Source organism: Sus scrofa, chromosome X (genome assembly GCF_000003025.6).
Source record: "Sus scrofa isolate TJ Tabasco breed Duroc chromosome X, Sscrofa11.1, whole genome shotgun sequence".
Classification (NCBI taxonomy): domain Eukaryota; kingdom Metazoa; phylum Chordata; class Mammalia; order Artiodactyla; family Suidae; genus Sus; species Sus scrofa.
In genome coordinates, this window is record NC_010461.5 from 3,314,051 (window position 1) to 3,337,497 (window position 23,447).

General features: G+C 41.7%; 1 long non-coding RNA gene across 1 annotated transcript in view; it reads right to left on the reverse strand.

Annotated features, from left to right (window-relative positions):
- LOC106506882 overlaps positions 1 to 23,447 on the reverse strand; it is a 162,895-nt gene that overhangs the window by 110,990 nt on the left and 28,458 nt on the right. The gene's annotated exons all lie outside the window — the stretch shown is intronic.

The following is a 23,447-nucleotide window of genomic DNA, read 5'->3' on the forward strand; positions in this document are numbered from 1 at the left end:
CAATGTTCTGTCAATTTCTGCTGTACAGCAAAATGACCCAGTCATACATATATACACACATTCTTTTTTTCACATTATCCTCCATCATGTTCCATCATTGGAACTGGATACAATTCCCTGTGCTGCAAAGCAGGATCTCATCACTTATCTCCTCCAAATGCAATCGTTTGCATCTACTGACCCCAAACTCCCAGTTCCTCCCACTCCCTGCCTTTCTGGAGCTACCTTTAAAGGGAGGGTACATGAATATTTCAACTGAGAGCTCCGGCCAAAGGAACACGTTCCTTATGGAATGAACAGCAGAGGAATTCTCCACTTGCCTTTCTCTGGAGGGTTGCAACACTGTAAACCCCTTTTCTTGAAACACTGGTATTTAACACATGGGTTATTGACACAAACAGATTGGGAATAAAGAGCCTAATCCTAATCCTTTATATGACTGCATTAAGGAGACTATTGGATACACCCCCAAAATATGGATAGGGATCACCTAAAGTCTGAAACACATTTAGGATAATGAACATAAGGATTACAATGATTTTTTTTTTTTTTTTTTAGGGCTGCACCTGTCACATATGGACGTTCCCCTAGGGGTCGAATAGGAGCTACAGCTGCTGACCTACACCACAGCCACAGCCACATCAGATCCAAGCCGTGTCTGCCACCTACACCACAGCTCACTGCAACACCAGATCTTTAACACCTGGAGTGAGGCCAGGGATCGAACCTGCAACCTCATTGTTCCTCGTTAGATTCGTTTCCACTGTGCCACGATGGGAACTCCCCACCATGAACATTTTATGAGTGTATTCACAACGCCCATGCAAATGGATTGTGATAATTCTCCCTGCTTGTCATATAAGGAAACTGAGCCAAGGAAGGGGTCAAATAATTGCTTGGAATACAAACAAGAGTATTACAAGGAGATGAATTATGCACCCAGCTGTGTCTCGTGGGTATGAAGTCATAACCCTTCCTCAAAGTGTACAGCATGACATATCAGAGATTTAGTAAAAAAAAATAATTGCAGTAAATATTTAATAAGCACTTGCTGAATATAAGAACACCGAAAAAGTTGTGCATGGATGGGGAGGACAGAACCCCTTTCAAAGATTTGGATACATGGGAGAGAGAAATAAAATCAAGTAAGTGTAGAATAAAATTTTGCTAAATCCGAAGAAACATGTCATTAACCCAGATACTGCATTTGCTAAGGATTACCTCTAACTAGTTTTGGTGTTTCTTTTAAATGAGATCGTAATCTTATGCCTATAACATCAATTTTTAGACGTTGATTTCATGAATATAAACTTTAATTATAAAGGGCTCATTAAATTCATAGTTGACAAATCTTTCTTATCCCAACGTGCAACTCCTATCTCTCGTATTAAGACATAGGCTTAAAACCATTACCAAAGAATCTCTAGAATTGGCCAGCATCTCTCCTGGGTATTTTTTTCTAAAATTTACATAGCTGCCGATCATCTCTACTAACGGATATTTTAGCATTAAAAAGAACACTGAACTCAGAGTCAGAAGATAAGGAAAAATACTTATGATACTACGTGTAGTCTTTTAATAAAAATATTACTTGATGCCATTTGGAAATTATAGTATCTTTCCACCTTGCTCACAGGATACACACAGTCAAAGGTAGAGTTTGTGAAAGTAATTTGCTAATGACAGTCCAAAGGACATAAAACTAACTAGCACACTGAGGATGAGGCTCTTCCTTCATACAGGGAGCACACGACCTGGAATAAAACAAGTGGCCAATAAATGAGTGAAAGAGGGCATACATTTCAGCATCCTTCTCCTCTTAGAAGTTTGCTTCTGATGTTTTTCTGCAGACCTAGCACTGTTGACCTCATCCTGAATAATAATAAAATCAATTATTTTTTCTATTATAATTGATTTACATTGTTCTGTCAATTTATGCTGTACAGCAAAGTGACCCAGTCATACATATATATATACATATATGTGTTTTTTTTCACATTATCCTCCATCATGTTCCATCACAAGTCACTAGATAGAGTTCCCTGAGCTATACAGCAGGATCTCATTGCTTATCCATTCCAAAAGCAAGAGTTTGCATCTATTAAGCCCAGACTCTCAGTCCATCCCAATCGCCCCACCCCCTCTTTGGCAACCACAAGTCCATTCTCCAAGTCCATGAGTTTCTTTTCTGTGGAAAGGTTCATTTGTGTCATTTATTAGATACCAGGTATAAATGATATCATATGGTGTTTGTCTCTCTTTGATTACTTCACTTAGTATGAGTCTCTAGTTCCATCCGTGTTGTGGCAAATGGCAGTATTTTATTCTTTTTCATGGCTGAGTAGTATTCCATTGCCTATATAAACTACATCTTCTTAATCCAGTCATCTGTTGGACATTTAGGTTGTTGCCATGTTTTGGCTATTATGAATAGTGCTGCAATGAACATAGGTGTGCATGGATCTTTTTGAATGAAAGATTTGTTCAGTTATACCAGAGTCCCTCCGTCACTGAGCTCCTATTCCTTGTTCATCTGTCTCACCAGGTCCATTAATGCTACTGACAACATCCCAAAGGCAGAAATTAGAGCCACGACAGTCACATCAAGTACCAGAACCTATGAAAATGGCTGCAGTGACAGCTGCACAGATACTGATGCTGATAAATAACGCCAATGATGAGGATAAGGAAGATGAAAATGGCCATTACCAAGCAGACATCCTACACACAAAGCCACAGTGGGTTCAGAAACAGAAAGTCTTTCTTGAGCATAGATGGGGTCACGTATCAGGGTCTATGTCTACACCCGGTAGAGGGACGTTATCTGGCTAATTCCATTTTTCTCAGCTTCTAGAACAACAGTTGCTGTGTTGTTTGATCACCAGCAGATGCTGTCCTGGTTGGACCTTGAGTGTCACTTAGAAAAGGCTGCCTAGGTGCAAAGTGTTGCATTTGGGGTGAATAAGCAATGAGGTCCTGCTGTCAAGCACAGGGAACTATATCTAATCACTTGTGATGGCACGTGATGGAGAATAATGTGAAAAAAAAAAAAGAATGCATATAAAGGTATCACTGTGTCATGCTGCTGTACAGCAGAAATTGACATAAAACTGTAAATCAACTATAATAAAAAATTTTTTAAAAAAGGCAGCCTAAGCATTTCCATGTATTTCAAATGAGTGTATGAGTCTAACGCTGTAGTTTTTAAAATGTCTCCTTAGGGGGTGGTGGCCTCCAAACTGTAAAATATTGATAAATAATACTTTTATTCATCCTCTTTCACCTTTATTCAGGAGTTGAGTCAGAGAGAGTTGGGTGGTCCTGTGCTAATTGCAGTAAAATATGGATATTATAATTTAAACTGACTCCTTGCTCCCAATATGTCACTAAATCTTGTAGCTACACATTTAACCATGAATTAGTACACAGAGGTTCAATGATTACAGAAGGACAACCCCCACTGCGCCTGATTTTTTAAACATATAATTAAACAGAGCAATCTTGAGGGGTGGAGAGCCACTGAAGGATGTAATCGTAGGTCAAAAACAGGTTAATTTAAATGTCATTACAAGCAAATGTTATTAGACTAACAAATCCTTTACAATAATGGGATAATGTTAGAAAAAAAAATTGGTAGTATGTTCTCATTTGAGGTTCAAGATATGAATCCGTCCGTGTAGAGATATATGAGGCATATAACAGGCACTATGAAAGGTTAACAGAAGATAACAATTTATTTTTTTAAATGGCAAAGTGAAGTGGGCATTTGGAGAACAATGTCACAATTAGCTCTTCTGCAAAATGTACATCATGGCAAATAAAAGACCACGTGATTCTGGTTCTGTTTTTGGCCGTCTGGATCTGCTCTGGCTACGTGGGAATCATTCTCCCTCTACTGTGGGGGGCTGGCTGGATTTATTTTTTTGCCCCTTTCTTTCCTTTGATCTACCTTTTCCTCTTCGTTCACTTTCCTTCCTGCGGAGCTGCATCTGTAAGGTGGACGTACCCTTTACACGAGAAAAATCACAGCTTCTCTCACACAAAGGAGGCAGCCTCCCATACCCAAGATTTCTGCAAGGGCAACACACACCGTGTCTTCTGTTTTCTAAAGAAACGAGGGACTTTGCTGGGAATCCCCATGGATAAGCCAATGCCTGAAGGCTTTTTGGTGACAGACTAACCCGGGCAATTCTAGAAACGACCCGAGCTATATATTTGTAATGTGCCATGAGGCTCACCCAGAAATAATACCATGCTCTACACACTGAAGGGCAGACTGGGTCTGCACTCGTCAGGCACTGCGACTTGAAGGCACATTGTAGGTATTCCTGTCACCGTGTTTTTTGTTTTCATTTTTGATTTTTGGCTGCACCAAGGCATGTGGAAGTTTCCGGGCCAGAGATGAAACCTATTATGCCACAGCAGTGACCTGAGCCACAAAAGTGACAACACAAACTCCTTAACTGCTAAGCCACCAGGGAACTCCACCACAGTGTAGTTTTATTGTATTATATTTTTATAGCCGTATCTGTGGCATATGGAGGTTCCCAGGCCAGGGACTGAATCTGAGCTGCAATTGCCACCTACACTGCTACTGTGGCAATGCTGGATCCTTTAACACATTGTGTCAGCCAGGGATAGAAACAATATCTCTGCAGTAACCCAGCCACCACAGTCGGATCCTTTTTTATTTATTTATTTTGTCTTTTGTTTAGAGCCACACTTGCAGCATATGGAGGTTCCCAGGCTAGGGGTCTAATTGGAGCTGTTGCCGCTGGCCTGTGCCACAGCCACAGCTACGCCAGATCTGAGCCACATCTGTGACCTACCCACAGCTCATGGTAATGCAGGATCCTTAACCCATTGAGCGAGGCCAGGGATCAGACCTGCAACCTCATGGTTCCTAGTTGGATTTGTTTCCGCTGCACCATGAGGGGAACTCCAGCAGGTGGATTCTTAACCCACTGCATTACAGCAGAAGCTCCTAGTGTAATTTCCAAAATCAGAATTTAAGAACTTTGAGATATGTGGTATGTGAGATTATAGCTGATTTTAGCAAAATCCTGGGTATTGTCTAGTGCCTAAGACAATCTGGTAAAGTAGTAATAATATTTCTAAGTTGACAGAGAAAACATGCTCAAGTGATGTGGCTGAGAAAAAACATGTGAGCTATCTAATAGCAAAGTCACAGTTGATCAGATGGTCCTTGAGGAAAAATTCTGTGGTTGCCAAGGGGGAGGGGCAGGGAGTGGGATGGACTGGGAGTTTGGGGTTAGTAGATGCAAACTATTGTATTTGGAGTGGATCAGCAATGAGGTCCTGCTGTACAGCACAGGGAACTATATCTAGTCACTTGTGAAGGAACATGGTGGAGGATAATGTGAGTAAAAGAATGATTGTAACATATATTTATATACAAATATAATTTTTGTATATTGGTTGTATATATTTACATATAATTATAATAATATATAATACATCTATTATATATCAATTATACATTGTTAATATATATTATGTATACTTATATTAATATATTATTTACATATATTAATTATGTATTCATATATAATTAATATAATTATAATATGCCATACAATATAATTATATTATATAATTCTAATTAATTTATATGTGTAAATAATATATAATTTATATATTAATTATATATATTTATATAATTATTTTTATACACATGACTGGGTCACTTTGCCATACAGTAGAAATTCATCTAACATTGAAAATCAACTATAATGGAAAAATTAAAATCTTAAAAAAATTTCAGATTAAATTCTTCATGTTTTACCAAAGATGAATGATTTTCATTAAAAAAAAATAGTTTTTAGGGTGAACTTTCCAAGAAAAATCAAGGAACTTACTTTTGGCCATTAAATGTCTGGTTCTCTATGTTTTCTTTATTTCTCTGTATGTGAAAACTACTCTAGAGTATGAAACTTAACTTTGGAATCTTTCAGCAAAGACACTCTAATAGAGGAGTTCCCGTCATGGTGCAGTGGTTAATGAACCTGACTAGTATCCATGAGAACACGGGTTCAATCGCTGGCCTCACTCAGTGGGTTAAGGATTCAGCACTGGCGCTGTGGTGCAGGTGGCAGACATGGCTCAGATCTGGCATTGCTGTGGCTGTGGTGTAGGCTGGCGGCTATAGCTCTGATTAGACCCCTAGCCTGGGAACCTCCATATGCCATGGGTGTGGCCCTAAAAAGATCAACAAAAAAAAAAAAAAAAAAAAAGAGAGAGAGAGAGATTAGTAAATATAACCCAGACAAGATTGCTTGTTTGCAATGCATGTACTCACAAAGCAAATATCACAGTCTTTAAAATGAGACCATTTGCCTCACTGTGGGCACAATTTTTTGTAATCTGACACCATGCAAACACAGCTCAGGGTTGAGTTTTTATGATTTTCCATCAGCCATGTTGAGATAACCAGAAGTAAGATTCATTCCATGAAATACCTCATGCATGTACATTTACTAGAGAAATTAATGCCATTTAAAACGTGCCATATTTCACCAGATGAAGATGATCCCCGCCAACCTCCAGCCATACACCAGTCACTATCTTCCTTGATACAATGTATCTTATCTCATAAATGAGAGGATACATTGTATGAGACTTGTCTGGGATGATTATCTGATTATCTAAAGTTGTCCTGAATCCAGGCAGTAGAAATATAATGTAAGTCACTCAATACAGTCCACAGACATTACATTGCCTTCAAGTGACTCCGGGATTATCTAGAATATATGATGACACATTCTTCATCAAGACAGAAAACAATCAATCCTCATGTTACCAATTATTAACTCTATGCTCATATTTCAGCTACTATTTGCACAGATTTCCAAAGAAACCATCTGGACACTCAAATTTGGAAAATAGTGACTACACTTGGAACAGCAGTTTCATTCCAAATCTTTATTTTTGCTACATATGTGGCATTCCTAAAGATATGAAAATGGATGGCTTCTTTTCTTACATGAGCAAAGTGGAGGGGTGAGTCTCAGGTGGTACACGCCATCATTTTTCACTCCCAAATCACATTTCAAAAAAGACTTCAAGGGGTTCCAGCCATGGCTCAGAAGAAATGCATCTGACGAGTATCCATGAGGATGCAGGTTCAATCCCTGGCACTGCTCAGTGGGTTAAGGGTCTGGCATTGCTGCGAGCTAGGGTGTAGGTCACAGACATGGCTTGGATCTGGCATTTCTGTGGCTGTGGTGAAGGCCAGTGGCTACACTTCTGATTCAACCCCTAGCCTGTGAACTTCCACATACCATGGGTGCTACTCTAAAAATAAAAAAAAATTAAAAAAGACTTCCAGTGGTTTAAATATCCACACACCCCAAAACGGCCTGTACTGTGCTTCATGGAAGTATCTGAACATTTCACAAATTGGTGGAGAGAAAGAAAAATATCTTGAAACTGACATGACAGGGGGTGGTTAGAATGATTTCAGTGGAGTGGTGGGGTGGCAGGTTGCTCTGGTAATTAATCAGCCGTTAGTAACAACTACTCTTGAACAAACTTGACAGACTGGATTATTGTCATTTATTTCTTCAACAGTTATTGAGGGTAGGTATTATGACGCATAGATGACATGGTTCACTCTACGAGGCCAACACCACCCTGATAACAAAACTAGACAAGGATACCCCATAAAAGGAAAATTGCAGGCCAATATCATTGAAGAAGATAGATGCAAAAATCCTCAACAAAATACTAGCAAATTGAATCCAAATGTATATTAAAAGGATCACACAGGAGTTCCTGTTGTGATGCAGCAGAAACAAAAACGACTAGGAACCATGAGGTTGTGTGTTCAATCCCTGGCCTTGCTCAGTGGGTTAAGGATCTGGCACTGCCATGAGCTGTGGTATAGATCACAGATGCGGCTGGTTTCTGGCATTGCTGTGGCTGTGGTTTAGGCCAGCAGCTATAGCTCCAATTAGACCCCTAGCCTGGGAACCTCCATATACCGTGGGTGTGGCCACAAAAAATAAAATAAAATAAAAATAAAAAAATAAAAGGATCAGAGTTCCCGTCATGGCTCAGTGGTTAACAAATCTGACAAAGAACCATGAGGTTGCAGGTGTGATCCCTGGCCTTGCTCAGTGGGTTAAGGATCCGGTGTTGTCATGAGCTGTGGTGTAAGTTGCAGACGCGGCTCGGATCCCAAGTTGCTGTGGCTTTGGCCTAGGCCAGCGGCTAGAGCTCTGATTCGACCCCTAGCCTGGGAACCTCCATATACCACAGGTGTGGCTCTAGAAAAGACAAAAAGAGCAATAAATAAATAAATAAAAGGATCATACACCATAATCAAGTGAGATTTATCCCAGGGCTGCAAGGATTCTTCAATATCCACGAATCAATCAGTATGGTACCTCACATTAACAAGGTAAAAAATAAAAGCCATATGATTATCTCAATAGATGTAGAAAAAGCTTTTGAAGAAATTCAACATCTTTTTCTGATAAAACTTTCCAGAAAGTGGGCATGGAGGGGAACTACCTCAACATAATAAAAGCCATATATGACAAACCCACAGCTAACATTGTTCTCAATGGTGAAAAAGTGCAAGTACTCCCACTGAGATGAGGAATAAGACAAGGATATCCCCTTTCACCCCTGCTATCCAACATCATTTTGGAAGTCCTTGCCATGGCAATCAGAGAAGAAAAAGAAATAAAAGGACAAGAAGTAAAACTATCACTGTTTGCAGATGATACGACACTATACCTAGAAAATCCTAAAGACCCTACCAGAAAACTGTTAGAACTCGTCAATGAATTGGGCAAAGTTGCAGGATACAAAATTAATACACAGAAATTGACTTCATTTGTATGCACTACCAATGAATGATCAGAAAGAGAAATTAGGGAAATTATCCCATTTAGCATCACATCCAAAAGAATAAAACACTTAGGAATAAACCTACCTAAAGAGACAAAAGACCTGTACTCTGAAAACTCTAAGATGCTGATGAAAGAAATCAGAGATGACACAGTTGGAAAGAGATACCAAGCTCTTGGATTGGAAGAATCAATACTGTCAAAAATGACTATACTACCCAAGGCACTCAACAGATTCAGTGTAATCCCTATCAAAAGACCAAGGACATACTTCACAGAACTGGAACCAATAATCTTAAAATTTGTAGGCAAACAAAAAAGACCCTGAATAGCCAAAGCAATATTGAAAAAGAAAAACAGAAATGGAGGAATCAGGCTCCCAAATTTCTGGCTATACTACAAAACAACAAGGATCAAAACAGTCTGGTAGTGGCACAAAAACAGAAATATAGATCAGTGGAACAGGATAGAAAGCCTAGAAATAAACCCAAGCACCTACGGTCAACTAATCCATGACAAAGGATGTAAGAAAATACAGAGAAACAAACAAAGATCATTTCTTCAATAAGTGGTGCCGGGGAAACGGGACAGCTACATGCAAAAGAGTGAAATTAGAACACTCTCTAATACCATACACAAACATCAACACAAAATGGATTAAAGACCTAAATATAAGGCCAGATACTATTAAACTCCTACAAGAAAACATAGGCAGACCACGCTTTGACATAAATCACAGCAACATCGTGTTTGATCCACCTCCTAGAATAAGGTCAAGAAAAACAAAAATATATCTATGGGACCTAATTAAACTCAAAAGCTTTTGCACAGGAAAGGAAGCCATTCAAAAAACAAAAAGACAACCCACAGAATGGGAGAAAATCTTTTCAAAGGATGCAACAGATAAGAACCTAATCTCCAAAATATACAAACAGCTTACACAACAACAATAAAACATACAATCCAATCGAAAAATGGGCAGAAGACCTAAATAGACATCTCTCCAAAGAAAACAAACAGCCAGTAGGCACATGACAAAATGCTCAACATCGCTAATTATTAGAGAACTGCATATGAAAACTATAGTGAGGTACCACCTCGTACCAGTCAGCATGGCCATCGTTAGTAAGCCTACAAATAACAAATACTGGAGAGGGTGTGATGAAAAGGGAACCTTCCTACACTGTTGGTGGGAATGTAAATTACTGCAGATATGGTTCGAAAACTAATGTGGTTCTAAAACTAAATATGGTTCAGAAAACTAAAGACAGAATGACCATACGACCCAGCAATCCCACCCTCCTGGGCATAAATCCAACAAAACATTCATGTAAAAAAATACCCCAACAATGTCTACAAAACTTTTAGGACTGCAGGCAAATTAAACCATTTGTGAAGGAGTTCCTGTCCTGGCTCGGCAGAAATGAAACTGACGCCCATCCATGAGGACAAACCTGATCCCCAGCTTCGCTCAGCGTGCTGAGGATCTAGTGTTGCCGTGAGCTGTGGTATAGCTCTCAGACACAGCTCGGATCTGGCATTGCTGTGGCTGTGGTGTAGGCTGGTGGCTACAGCTCCGATTAGACCCCTAGCCTGGGAACCTCCACATGCTGCCGGTGTGGCCCTAAAAAGACCAAAAAAAAAAAAAAAAAACTATTTTAGTGAATAATCTCCTACTTGAGACCAAAAGTCAAATTCGTTGGATGGGAAATCATGTAGCCTTGTAAATGCATGTATCATCCAGCTTCCTCTGACCTCTCCGTGGTCCCTGAAACTTTGGGAAGAGGAGAGACTGTACCAATGGAAACTTCTTCCAGTTACAATTCTATCTACTCACCTCACTGAAATTCAGACTTTTTCAGCATTTTCCTTAACCTGGGAACCACGCTGTATTTTTCCATGAGAACCTTATCCTGACTCACAGCGCCAACTCAATATCCCTCTGTGGTCCTAAGAATGATTCCTCAGAAAGAGGGGGTGACACGTCCACTGTTCCCGACAGGACTAAGAGTCAGGATTTATAATTTTATTGGTGAACATTAAGGCCAGAAGGATATTCACAAAGGCCAGGGCTCGGAAAGGAGATCTCGGTTGAGTTTCACGGTTTTGGTTTATTTACTTTTCCTATAAATAGCACAAGTGGAGTATATTTTTGTATTCGTTCGCTGTAACTCCACACTAGAACATTTCTCGTAAGGTTTTATTTTTCCCCCCTCTCTTTTGGTTCTCAGTGATCCTATACAAGCTTTACAATGCTATTTACACTGTTGCGTTTGATACTAAAAAAAAAAAAACCTAAGAAAGTACTGTGTGTTCACATGAAACCATTCTCCCCTGTGCCTTGTTCTTTGAATGGTCTCAAAGACATGAGGTCTTGTTTTACAACTTCACATTTCAAGGTATTTTCACCCCAATGCCTGATAGAGTAAAACCACCCACTTACTCATCCACTGCAGCATTCCTTTATCAAACATCAAGTGATTCTTCCTTAAATCTTATTCACGTTTTCATTGTTGGAGGGCTGTTGATATTATAGGTCAGATCCTAGGCAAAACGTCCTAGGTCTATCATTTACAAAAGAAGAAAGAAAGACGAAATCTACTGCCCACAGTTAAAAACAACAAAAAAGAGAGCACATCAATAAAAGGCTGAAGGCATGTTTTCGGAACAGTCCTGGCATCTTTCCATGGCTGTCATGATACTGTGATCGGTCCTGGAGGGGCATACATACCTACATTGTATTACCCTTTTTATCTTGGGGTTGGTCGCTCCATCTCTAAGCTCACTGGCTTTCTTAGACTTGGATTATCTGCTCCATAAGCAAAGCTTTCCCCACCTCGGAGCCCCATGTTTCCACGGACGCTCTGGTTCTCCAACATGAATGACAGCTGTGGTACACGTGGGCACAGAGCCCCGTCTGCTCGCTCTGTACGATGAAACACAAGCCCCCCCCATCATCAGGTCTGCTACAGACTGAACGCCTGTGTCTTCCCCACGTTCCTGTGGAAATGTAACCCCAAGAAGATGGTATCAGGAGGTGAGGTCTTTGGGGTTGCTGAGTCTTGAGGGTGGAGCCTCTATCAACGGGAAGAGCGGCCTCATAAAAGAGACTGCAAAGAGCCCCCCTTGCCCTTCCACGCAGTGAGGGCGTAGCCAGAAGATGCCACCTGTGAACCAAGAAACAGGATCTCACCAGACATGGCATCTGCCCCTGCCTTGACCTTGGACTTCCCAGCTCCAGAATTGAGAGAATCAAGGTATCGTTTCTAAGCCACCCAATCCATGGTAGTTTGTCATGGCAGCTAGAAAGGATGAGGTCCCTTTGCAGTGTTCATCCACATGTGGTCGCAACCAGACACACCATCCCCTGTGCAACTCTGAAGGTCCTACCTCCCGCTGGGCAAGGACGGATTTTTGAAGATCAATAGCAATTGGCTCACCTGGGCGCTACATACTCCCCAGTCGCTCCAATTTGATCAGATTGCAGGAAACAGGCATGGACTACATTGCTTCCAAATGCCACACACACTGTCTAGAGCAAACAGCAAGGGTACGCCCTGTGTTCAATCTCCTGTCTATAGGGCAGAAGGTACATCAACATTGCCAGACAAACCCCCGCCTCCCACACACACCCCCAAGGCAACGTGTCCCAGCTCCTCACCTCGGCTTTCTTTTTCCTCCTCCCGACTGAAACAAAAACAAGCACTTCACAGAACAAGGATGGTCACACTAACTCTGTGACAAGTCCATGATGATAATAACAGCACAGGTGCTCAAAGACATATGCCAGACCCTACACTAACTATTTCACGTGGTTTACTGTATTGGTTCATAGCACCCATATTGTGGGCGTTTCTGTCTTTTTTAATTCTCCCTGGATGGTTGAGTCCATTGGGTTTTAGGATAAATGGCTTTCTTCAAGAGACAGAGCTTGGGAGTTCCCGTTGTGGCTCAGCCGAAACGCATCTGACTGGCCTCCATGAGGACGCAGGTGCGGCCCCTGGCCTCGCTCAGCGGGTTAAGGATCTGGCGTGGTGGTGAGCCCTGGTGTAGGTCAGAGACATGGTTCGGATCTCGTGTTGCTATGGCTGTGGTATAGGCCAGGGTCTATAGCTCCGATGTGACCCCAACAGGAACCTCCATATGCCATGGGTGCAGCCTTAAAAAAAAAGAGACAAAAAATAAAAGTACATAAAAGAAGACATCACTAAAAGCACAGAGTTGGTATTTGACAAAATTTTGGTTTAAAACTGTCCTGCATCCTCCTTCTCACATATGGAGTCCCTGGTGACATAAACCTGTGATATTTTGATTAACAAATTAAGCCCTTTAGCAACAAGCATATTTAGATGATTTGGGGGGAAATTACACTTTTTATGGGCACAGTCACTGCAGCTTAAGGCTAGCCAATGTACATACCTACATAATTGAGGAACGTTCCCAACGGAATTGTGAAACCTTTTGAGTTCCCTCTCTTTATTTTTATTTTAGTCATCAGGTGAGTATACCACGGCAAGGCTTTGAGTATGTGCTGCAATGAATGATGATCAGTCACCTCAGTCCAGTTCCCCATATTGTGTCATTTCCAGAAAATGCTGCGTCCCCCCCTTCATGAATGCAAACAAAGTCTCTTTTTGCACTTGACGAATTCTTCCTTCATCAACCATCTTGAGTGAATAAATGCACTCTTTGAGAAGAGGGGGTAGTTCGATCATATTCAAAACCAACATCATGATGAAGCAATGATGTGGTTTTCTCTTGAGGACAAAAATAGTTATGCGTCCATGGCAACACGACACCTTCCCTTAGACTAGATGTTGAATGCTGATTTAGGTGGAAGAGAAAATTGTGTTATGTTGATTTTTTCACTTCAGTTGGAATTCATTTTTTAACGAGTCACCACTTAAAACAGGTAATCCACATAAGCTCACCGTTCCCTCACAGGCATGTAATATTAAGATGACCATAGCTACTAAAAATGCGTCACACCCTACAAGCAATTGTATATTTTCCACTTATGGGATTCTGATTAAAAAAATATTATACTAGGCCAATGGAAACTAGCAATTAGACATTTTGGGGAATTATTCTGTAAAAACTTAGACTTGGGAGTTCCCATCATGGCGCAGTGGTTAACGAATCCGACTAGGAACCATGATGTTGCTCAGTGGGTTAATGATCCGGCGTTGCCATGAGCTGTGGTGTAGGTTGCAGACACGGCTCGGATCCCATGTTGCTGTGGCTCTGGCGTAGGCTGGCAGCTACAGCGTTGATTAGACCCCCCTAGCCTGGAAACCTCCATGTGCCATGGGAGCGGCCCAAGAAATAGCAAAAAAGACAAAAATAAATAAATAAAACTTAGACTTTTCCTTGTAAGTTATGTACGTGATAGAGTTCGCATTGTGGCTCAGCGGTAATGAACCTGACTAATATTCATGAGGACACGGGTATCCTGAAAAATTTAAGTGGGGTCAATAAAAAGTTTTACTTGTGCCTAATTTCATAGCAGATATAATTTCTTCTTCTTCTTTTCTCCTTCTTCTTCTGTCTTTTGAGGGCTGTACCTACAGCATGTGGAAGTTCCCAGGCTAGGGGTCGCATCAGAGCTGCAGCTGCAGGTCTACACCACAGCCACAGCAACACCAGATTTGAGCCACATCTGCAACCTACACCATAGCTCTCAGCAACAACAGTTGCTTAAGCCACTGAGCAAAGCCAGAGATGGAACCCTCATCCTCATGGATCCCAGCCAGGTTCTTAACCCACTGAGCCAGAAAGGGAACTCCCGTCCTGTAGATTAATAGAATTAAGTGAGATGTACAATGAAATGAGCCTTGCAGAGATCCTTGGGGCTCAGATTCTGAGATAGGTGGGGCTGGCGTAAATTCTGCTAAGGAATCAAGGCATTCTGTTCCTTGGCACCGCACCCCTTCAGCACCTTGCACTAGCATCCCGTGATTATACAATATCCAGAGGTGGTGTAAGAATATGCAATTCAAGGTCCCACTAGGTATCCAGATCCCACTGCTTCTTCTGACCATCCACGTACTTGACACTGGCTAGTGCCCTGCAAACACTGCAAGAGCACTTCTCTTCTGTAAAACACAGGTATCGCAGGACAAAATAGATGTGAGAAGAGTTCATTCTTTTCAGCAAAATGTCATCTTGGATCTGATCAACCATATCTTGGACACTGAGCTGAGTCCCGGTTCAACTGTCCTCTTTGTGGAGTGATGCTACTAGCACCTCCAAATTTTCCCAGGAAACACTGTCTACGTATCTCCATGGCACTGTCATCGGGAATGGGGCAGGAGCCCATCTAAAGGTCCAGCCCCTGCAGTGAGGAGCTGGGGTAACTGGTATCAGAGCAGGGAGCATTATGGGAAATGCTCAGAGGTAACCTTGTAGCAACCCAAAAGGAGCTGTTGATATGGGGACCCTGGGATGGAACCACTCAGGAGCAAGAATGACCACATCTCACAGTATGGACATAACTGAGTATCTACACACACACCAGGTAACCTCGAGGATTCCAGAGAGGTAAGAAAGAGGGGTTGCTAATTACAGTAGAGAGCTGCCTTGTACAAACCAAGACCTGTAGGCGGCTCTCCCACCTAGAAGAACCCTGAAGGAGGGGTTGGGGCAGGGGGGTGGCATCCTGGAGCTAGGTTTTGCTCAAAGATGCCTTGAGACATTTTGTGACAAAGTTTGCTTTGAAAAGGGTTAAGAGTGAATGTCAAAGGCAGTTCTATCAACCACACACCTACGAATGCACCATCAACCATAAATTTCTTAAAAACCTTAAAATGTGTTGAAATCTTTTCTTTTTTCTTTAGGATTACACCTGTGGCATGGGGGAAGTTCCCAGGCTAGGGACTGAAACAGAGCTGCAAGCTGCCGGCCTACACTACAGCCACAGCAACACGGGATCCAAGCCCTGATTCTATGACCTTCACCTGCCAAGAAAGGCCAGGGATCAAACCCCTTCCCCATGGATATTAGTCAGATTTGTTTCTGCTAAGACAGCAATGAATGGGAACTCTGAAATCTTCTATTTCTTGCTGGACTGAAATACTTCCTATCAGGAGGGGTTGCATGGCTTTGCCTACTTATGTGAAAACTGATACCTTTTGGGGCGTGTACCAACATGGCATCTTTCCCATTTGGGAAAGGCAATGATAGAGTATATGACTTCTCTATGGTGGTGCAGCCAATTATCCCAAAACACAGCGGCTTAAGACAATGCGCATGTACTATTAGTCAGCTTCTGCGGTCAGGGACCTCAGCACATTCATCTGAAGGCTGGACAGAGGAAGGACCCCCCCCTTTCCAGCTCACACCATTGTAGGTAGGACTCAAGTCCTCTCAGGTTCTTAGAGTCCGGCCCCTGGTTCTTTTATGATGGTCACCCAGAGGTTTCCCTCAGCTCCTTGCCTCATGGGCGTCTCACACGCTTCAACGTGTATCATCAAAGTTTTCAAGCCAAGAAGAGAAGAGACATGATCTTGTACCACGGTGGCTGTCACATACCTGGTTAGAGCAGTGGTACTGCCTCCCCCAGGCCCCTGCCCCCCCAGGCTCTGCAGTTTTGCATTTGTCGAAAGGAAGTCATCAGGTCCCATGCACACAAAAAGGAAGGACTTGCACCAAGGGTATGAACAGCAGGGAGGTGGGGGCCACCAGGAGCCATTCTGGAAGCATCCCAGGGACCTGCCTCATGCACTAGAAAGAGAAATGGATGCTAGTGCTTTGAATAGAGTATTTGATGCCACTGAGTAGATAACAACCAATGAATTAATACCCTATGCTGGACCAAAACCCTCTGCATTTTTTTCTTTTTAGGACCACACCTGTGGCATGTGGAAGTTCCCAGGCCAGGGGTCAAATCGGAGCTGCCGCTGTGACCTGAACACAGCCACAGCCTCACCAGATCCAAATTGCATCTGTGACCTGCGTTACAGCTCACAGCAATGCTGGATCTCTAACACTGAGCGCAGTCAGGCAGCAAACTCACATCCTCAAAGACACTATGGAGGGTTCTTAAGCCAAGGAGCCAAAGACAGGAACTTCCCTTTATATTTTTTAAGAGGTCTTTCTCAGTGTTTTGGATCAAGTTCTAAGTAGAGTTCTAAGAAAATATACTGGGAAATCATTTTCAATGCTCTGCTGATTCCTTGAAATGAAAGAACACCCACCACGGCAATCCGATTTCCTCACCCCAATTGATCAAGTGTGGGTCTTAAAAGGGTAACAGAAACGAAGTAAAATAAAGCAAAATGAAGTTTAAAAAAGCATATAGATTTACAAGGAGATCCTGCTGAATAGCATTGAGAACTATGTCTAGATACTCATGTTGCAACAGAAGAAAGGGTGGGGGGAAAACTGTAATTGTAATGTATACATGTAAGGATAACCTGACCCCCTTGCTGTACAGTGGGAAAATAAAAAAAATAAAAAATAAAAATAAATAAAAAAGCAAGCAAAACACCAAAAATCTCCTGTTTAGCTCATAGGAACGATAAATTCATACCAAATGTGTGTACTGAGAGAGAAATTCCAGTAACCGATGATGACCAGGCCAACGTACCACAGAGCTGTTTTCCTGCATGTATGTTTAAATTGCAGTCATAATGAGGTTTTTTAATCACAAGGTTATTAATAAGTACATGGTCACAGGAGAGAATATTGAAAAGGTTAATGAGGCCAAGAGAAATCTTGCAACGTCCAGAAAAACACTGTCAACTTGTATCAACAGATCTTATGGCGCTATAATTCCCACACTGTACAATTCGCCCACGTAAAGGACTCCACCTTCAGAGGTTTTCGGTGCATTCACAGAGTTGTGCCACCACCATCACAATTAATTTTAGTCAATTTACATTTTAACGCACAACCCCTAGCCACTTTGTCGACGCATTAACGTGTATTTTTCACAACCTGAATTTGCACTTCATACGTAGCTAACATTCCCCAAATCCATAAAGAGACTTCAATGCATGCTTTATAAGAGGAACACTGTCAATGAAGGAAAAAAAAAAAATCTTAGTCTTCCTGATGGTTTACTTTCTGCCAGGCACTTTGGTGAGCAATGGACTAGGTCACACTTGGTCTTCACAATGAACTTACGAAATGCTTGCGATCATTTATAGAGAACTGAGGACCACCGAGCAGGTTAAGGTTCTTGGCTCCATCTGTCACCGTGGTGACACAAGTATTGTTCTCCTTCAAGTGGTGTGACTCTGCTTTTTCAACACAGGTCCACTATCCTGCGGGTGGCCATGCCTCTGCTGTGGAAAATTTAATTGGTTTCCTATCTGGGATGTACAATAATAACCTTATTAATGGTCTAAGGTACATAAACAGTTATCCCCAAAATAAGCAACGCAAGCATTAATTTATGTTACATAATCCATAGGTCAAAAATCTAAGAGCACCCTCTATTTCTGGCTTAGGAATTCTTGCAAAGTTGTAAATAATTGTCCCCTGAGGCTGGGGTCTTATCTGAAGATGAGACAGAGAAGAACATACTTCTAAGCTCTACTTGGCACAGAATCCTGACACATTTTGACTCTTGTCTCTAGCTGCTGATGTTCCTGTTTCTATCCCAGTTATTTCCCTGTACTGGAAACTCCTTCACTATATGTTCCTACTCTGTGCATTTGAGCTGGAGGTCCTGCTACCTGAAATGCCACCTCCCAGGATCTGCATGATTTCCTCATGGGATCCTCCTGACAAATGGTACCCTCACAGGGTTGATGATGGGATTATTTTAAGGAGACCCATAAACCTTTATAGTAAGGGTCCATGCTATGGCTGTACAGTTATGAACTCTTCTCAGAATATAGGAATCAATGTACTCTATTTTATTCTCTTGTTTTATTGGGCTACTTCATGTTTGTTTGAAACATGAAGAAATATTTCAGACATGCAAAATACACATCAACTGGTTTGTACCAAAAGTCCACTAACATTGTAAGGTGATTTGGGATGCTTTCCTCCTTCTTGTATTTTAAAAAGAGTTTATGAAAACATTTTACCAATATTCACCTGTAAAACCATCTGGGTGTGATGCCTTTTTTTTTTTTTTTTTTTTTGAAGGGATAGAGTATGGTTTTGACTGCTAATTCAACACAGTGCAGTTCCTGATCACAGTGACTCAGCTCTATTTCTAGAACATTACAGGAATTTAAGAGATAAAGAGCTGTGTAAGAACTGGAAGAAGTTGCTCACCTCACTGAGCAACGTCACATTTGCAACTCAGTAGTGTGTAATAAACTGCAGTGAACCATGAGTCAGGTAGAATGAAGCTTCAAAGTTAGCCATGACAGGTTGACCTTGGGAATATCCTCTGAATAGTCCCTGTTTCTCCTAAGGACATCACTTATCCAGACCAGCAGATGCCTTGGGGTAACATAGGTATGTGAATAAAACCTGACTTCCCAATTTATGCCTGCTGTCCTAACAATTAAAAAAAAATGTTTTCATTTAGTTTGCTAGTACTGAAGGTTTTATTTCCCTGTTACCCTCCAGGCTATCCTTCTTTTTTTGGGGAGATGGGGGCTGTGCCTCATGGCATAAGTTCCTGGGCTGGGGACAAAACCCATGCCACAGCTGTGACCATGCTGGATCCTTAACCCACTGAGCCACCGAGGAACTCTCCCTAACAAAATATTAAATAGCAACCGTTTTCATTCTCAAAGCTTCCTCCTTTCCTTTGATGAGCTAATGTTATATACGTACCCTAGGACTGTATGACTTCTAGAGTTCTTTTCCTATGCAAGGATGAAAAGTGTCTTTACCATTCCTTCCAACTAACTGGATGTTTGCCATAACAAATTTCACGCTGTCTAAATCATTAATGATTAACAAACACCTTTCATTCCCTATTCAAGAAGCTTCAGGCAGTGGCTTACCAAGTGATTGAAATTTCATGTGTAAAATTTCTCTACGAATTAGGTTTGAAGTAATGGCATAATTGTATAATTTATAATTTTATCTTCGTATAAAACTGTGACGTAAACAGGATGCTTATTTACCGCATATCATTTTATAGAGGATGAAAGGTAAAAATATTAAAATGGCTGGCATATTGGAAGGGATAATCCAGTCCTGATGCTAACACTACGTTGCTTCCAAAATCAAAGACTCTGCGTCAAAGTGATTTCCTTTGGAAAACCATGGGATGGTCCTTGAACAAGACTAACGGTGGCAAACAAATGATCATTTTTTGAGTATTTTCCTGAAGTGCACTAAAGGAATGCCTCCTGATTTTCATAACTTTGACAGAAGTAATCCTGCGGCTAAAGGAGTTTTCTCTACCTAAATTTTCTATGCCCCTGTGTTCCCCTCCAGTCCCTGGCTTTCCCATTATAATGGCACTCATTAAAATATGCATCTGTTCTTCTCGAATGTCCGTGTTGTCATTCACGGGGTCAGGACGTGATCCCTAGCAAGAAAGGAATCGTTTGTATTTGAAATTCAGCCTGGTCTGTGGTTTAGTCATAGCGGCCATCCATCGCTGTAATAATGGATCTCTCCAGGGCAAACAGCATCAAAGAGAAGGCGCTTGGTTATATTAAAATCACTAGAATCCTGTCCCCCCAACCCCAGCCGCAACAAGGATGACTCAGGCAACACTTCCCTTAGGAGTTAGAGCTTGGTCAACCTATGCTGGAGATGCTACTTTTGTTCTAATGAAAACTCATGTTTTATTTCTTGTTCTCTGCCTCCAAGGCTATCGGTAAGAAATCACCCAAACGGTCCTGTTGCCCCCACTTCATGCACCCTCCTACCTAGGAACTGGACGTATACATAGAGCACAACCCAGGAGATACAGCAGTGGAGAAGGCTGCCCTATTCTGTCCTCTGAATGGTCAAAGCAACAGTATCTCATTACACGATCTGCTGCTACTATACCTGGGTCTCTTTAAATGAATGAGGTTACTCTCTGTGTAACTAATGTGCCATTCAGAGGGGCCTGTCTTCCATTCCAAAACCAAGCCCCTAAGGGTCCAAAAGCTCAAAGCCTCACCTCCCAGAAAGCACTGCCATTGTTGAAAAATCAGGGAACGGGAGTTCCCATCGTGGCTCAGTGGTTAACAAATCCGACTAGGAACCATGAGGTTGAGGGTTCGATCCTTGACCTCGCTCAGTGAGTTAAAGATCTGGCATTGCCGTGAGCGGTGGTGTAGGTTGCAGACGTGGCTCGGATCCCGCGTTGCTGTGGCTCTGGTGAAGGCCGGTGGCTACAGCTCCGATTGGACCCCTAGCCTGGGAACCTCCATATGCCGCGGGAACGGGCCAAGAAATGGCTAAAAGACAAAAAAAAAAAAAAGAAAAATCAGGGAACGGTTCATTGCTTCTAACCGTGTTTGTCATCCACATTCAGAGGCACTAGACTTGGTGAGAGGTGTTTTAAATGCGGCCTTCAAAGGAAATGATTTGAGTTTACATTTGAAAAATGGCATTTTCCTCCTAGATTTTACAGGAATAAATGGCAATGGCACCAGCCCTACGTTTTTCCTGGAATGATGCTGTTTAGTATTTCTTTTGGGGGGGGGGGTCCCAAAGGCTTATTTCTTAAATCACTCAAAGTATCAAGAGGTCTACTTTGCTGCTAAGACATGGGTTCTTGGAAATATATCAAGGATGTGTCCGATCTCCTACGACTGCTTGAGGATTTTATGTGAAGGCAAACTGTATGGCTCTGAGGCAACGTATGAATTCAGACTCAGAGAAGAGACATTGCAAACAAGAACAATTCTTTGCTGAGGACCCCAGCCCCAGGGAAATTGGCATCACCCGTCCAAGAGAGGGTGCAGATTTTAAAGCAATCTGTCCACAAGGGAAATTATGTGTCTCTTCTTTTCATGGGCTGCGTTAGAAATAGCTTCATGTAGGAACCAACCAGCCTGATTTCTGCCTCCCTCAAAATTCAAACGTGTCTTGGGAGTTTCCACCATGGCTCAGCAGTAACAAACCCAACTAGTATACCATGAGGATGTGGGTTCGATCTCTGGTGTCGCTCAGTGGGTTAAGGATCCCTCTTTGCCATGAGCTATGGTGTAGGTCAGAGATGCAGCTATGGTGTAGGTTTTAAGACTTGTGGCTCAGATCCCATGTTGCTGTGGCTGTGGTGCAGGCTGGCAGCTACAGCTCCAATTTGACCCCTAGTCTGGGAACTTCTATATGCTGCAGGTACAGCCCTAAAAAGACCAAAAAAGAAAAAAAAAAAAAAAAAAGAAAAGAAAACTCCTCAGATGTTTCCTGTCAGAATGGCCATCATCAAAAAGTCTACAGACAATAAATGCTGGAGAGGGTGTGGAGAAAAGGGAACCCTCCTACACTTTGGTGAGATGGTAAATGGGTACAACTGCTATAGAGAACAGAAGGAAGGTTCCTTTAAGAACTAAATATAGAACCACCGTATGATCCGGCAATCCCACTCCTGCATGTCTATCTAGACAAAACCATCATTTGACAAGATCCATGCACCTCCATGTTCATTGCAGCATTATTCACAATAGCCATGGCATGCAAGCAACCTAAGTGTCCACTGACAGAGGAGTGGATGAAGATGTGGTACACATACACGATGGAATATTACTCAGCCATAAAAAAGAATGATATAATGGCATTTGCGGCAACATGGTTGGACTTGGAGGGTACTATGCTAAGTGAAATAAGTTAGACAGATAAAGACAACTACTGTTCAATCTTACTTGTACGTGGATTCTAAGAAATAGAACAAACTGGTGAAGTAACAAAAATGAAGCAGACTCAGACATAGAGAACAAACTAGTGATTGCCAGTGGGGGTAAGGGACGGGGGAGGGGAGTGAAACGGACAAACAACTATGTGTAAAATAAGCTACAAGGCTATCACTGTACAACACCAGAAGTAGAGACAATGTTTGATAATAACTTTAAATGGAGGATAACCTTTAAAAATTGTGAATCACTACATTGTACACCTGTAACCTACAGTATCTCAACTGTACTTCCACACGAAAATTAAAGAGAAATAAAACCTGAAATGTACTCAAACAGCCCTCTGTTTTCCAGGGGTCAAGTCCAAGGTTACTTCATTTATTTATTATTTTCCATTTGGAAGTAAATTTTTTTTTCTCTGAAATCTGGTACTCTGCTAGTTCCTTTAAACTGCATGATTTATCCTTGGCCAGGAATTACATGTATTTGTGGGTTTGCTTTTTTAACACAAACTACGTCATCCTAGTCCATGTTTTATTCCAAAGCTCTTAGGATAGAGTCCTGCATGCAATACATGGAAAGATAAAGAGCTGTTTAATGAATTAATAATGTGCTTCAGTGGATCCTCAAATATAAATTGGGATCAACCAGTCATTATCACCAAGTTTTTCAAATATTATCAGGCCACATGAATAATTGAACATGTCTACATCACAAAGAATTTCTGCTCTCAGTATGCAAGATCTCTCACTCCAAGGAGAAAAACGGATACTTCAGGTCAATGCTCTCCCCCGGAATTCCAACACCAGCAAATTCACCTGTTTCTCTCTCTAGCCTGACCTGATGTTTAGCTCCATCCAGA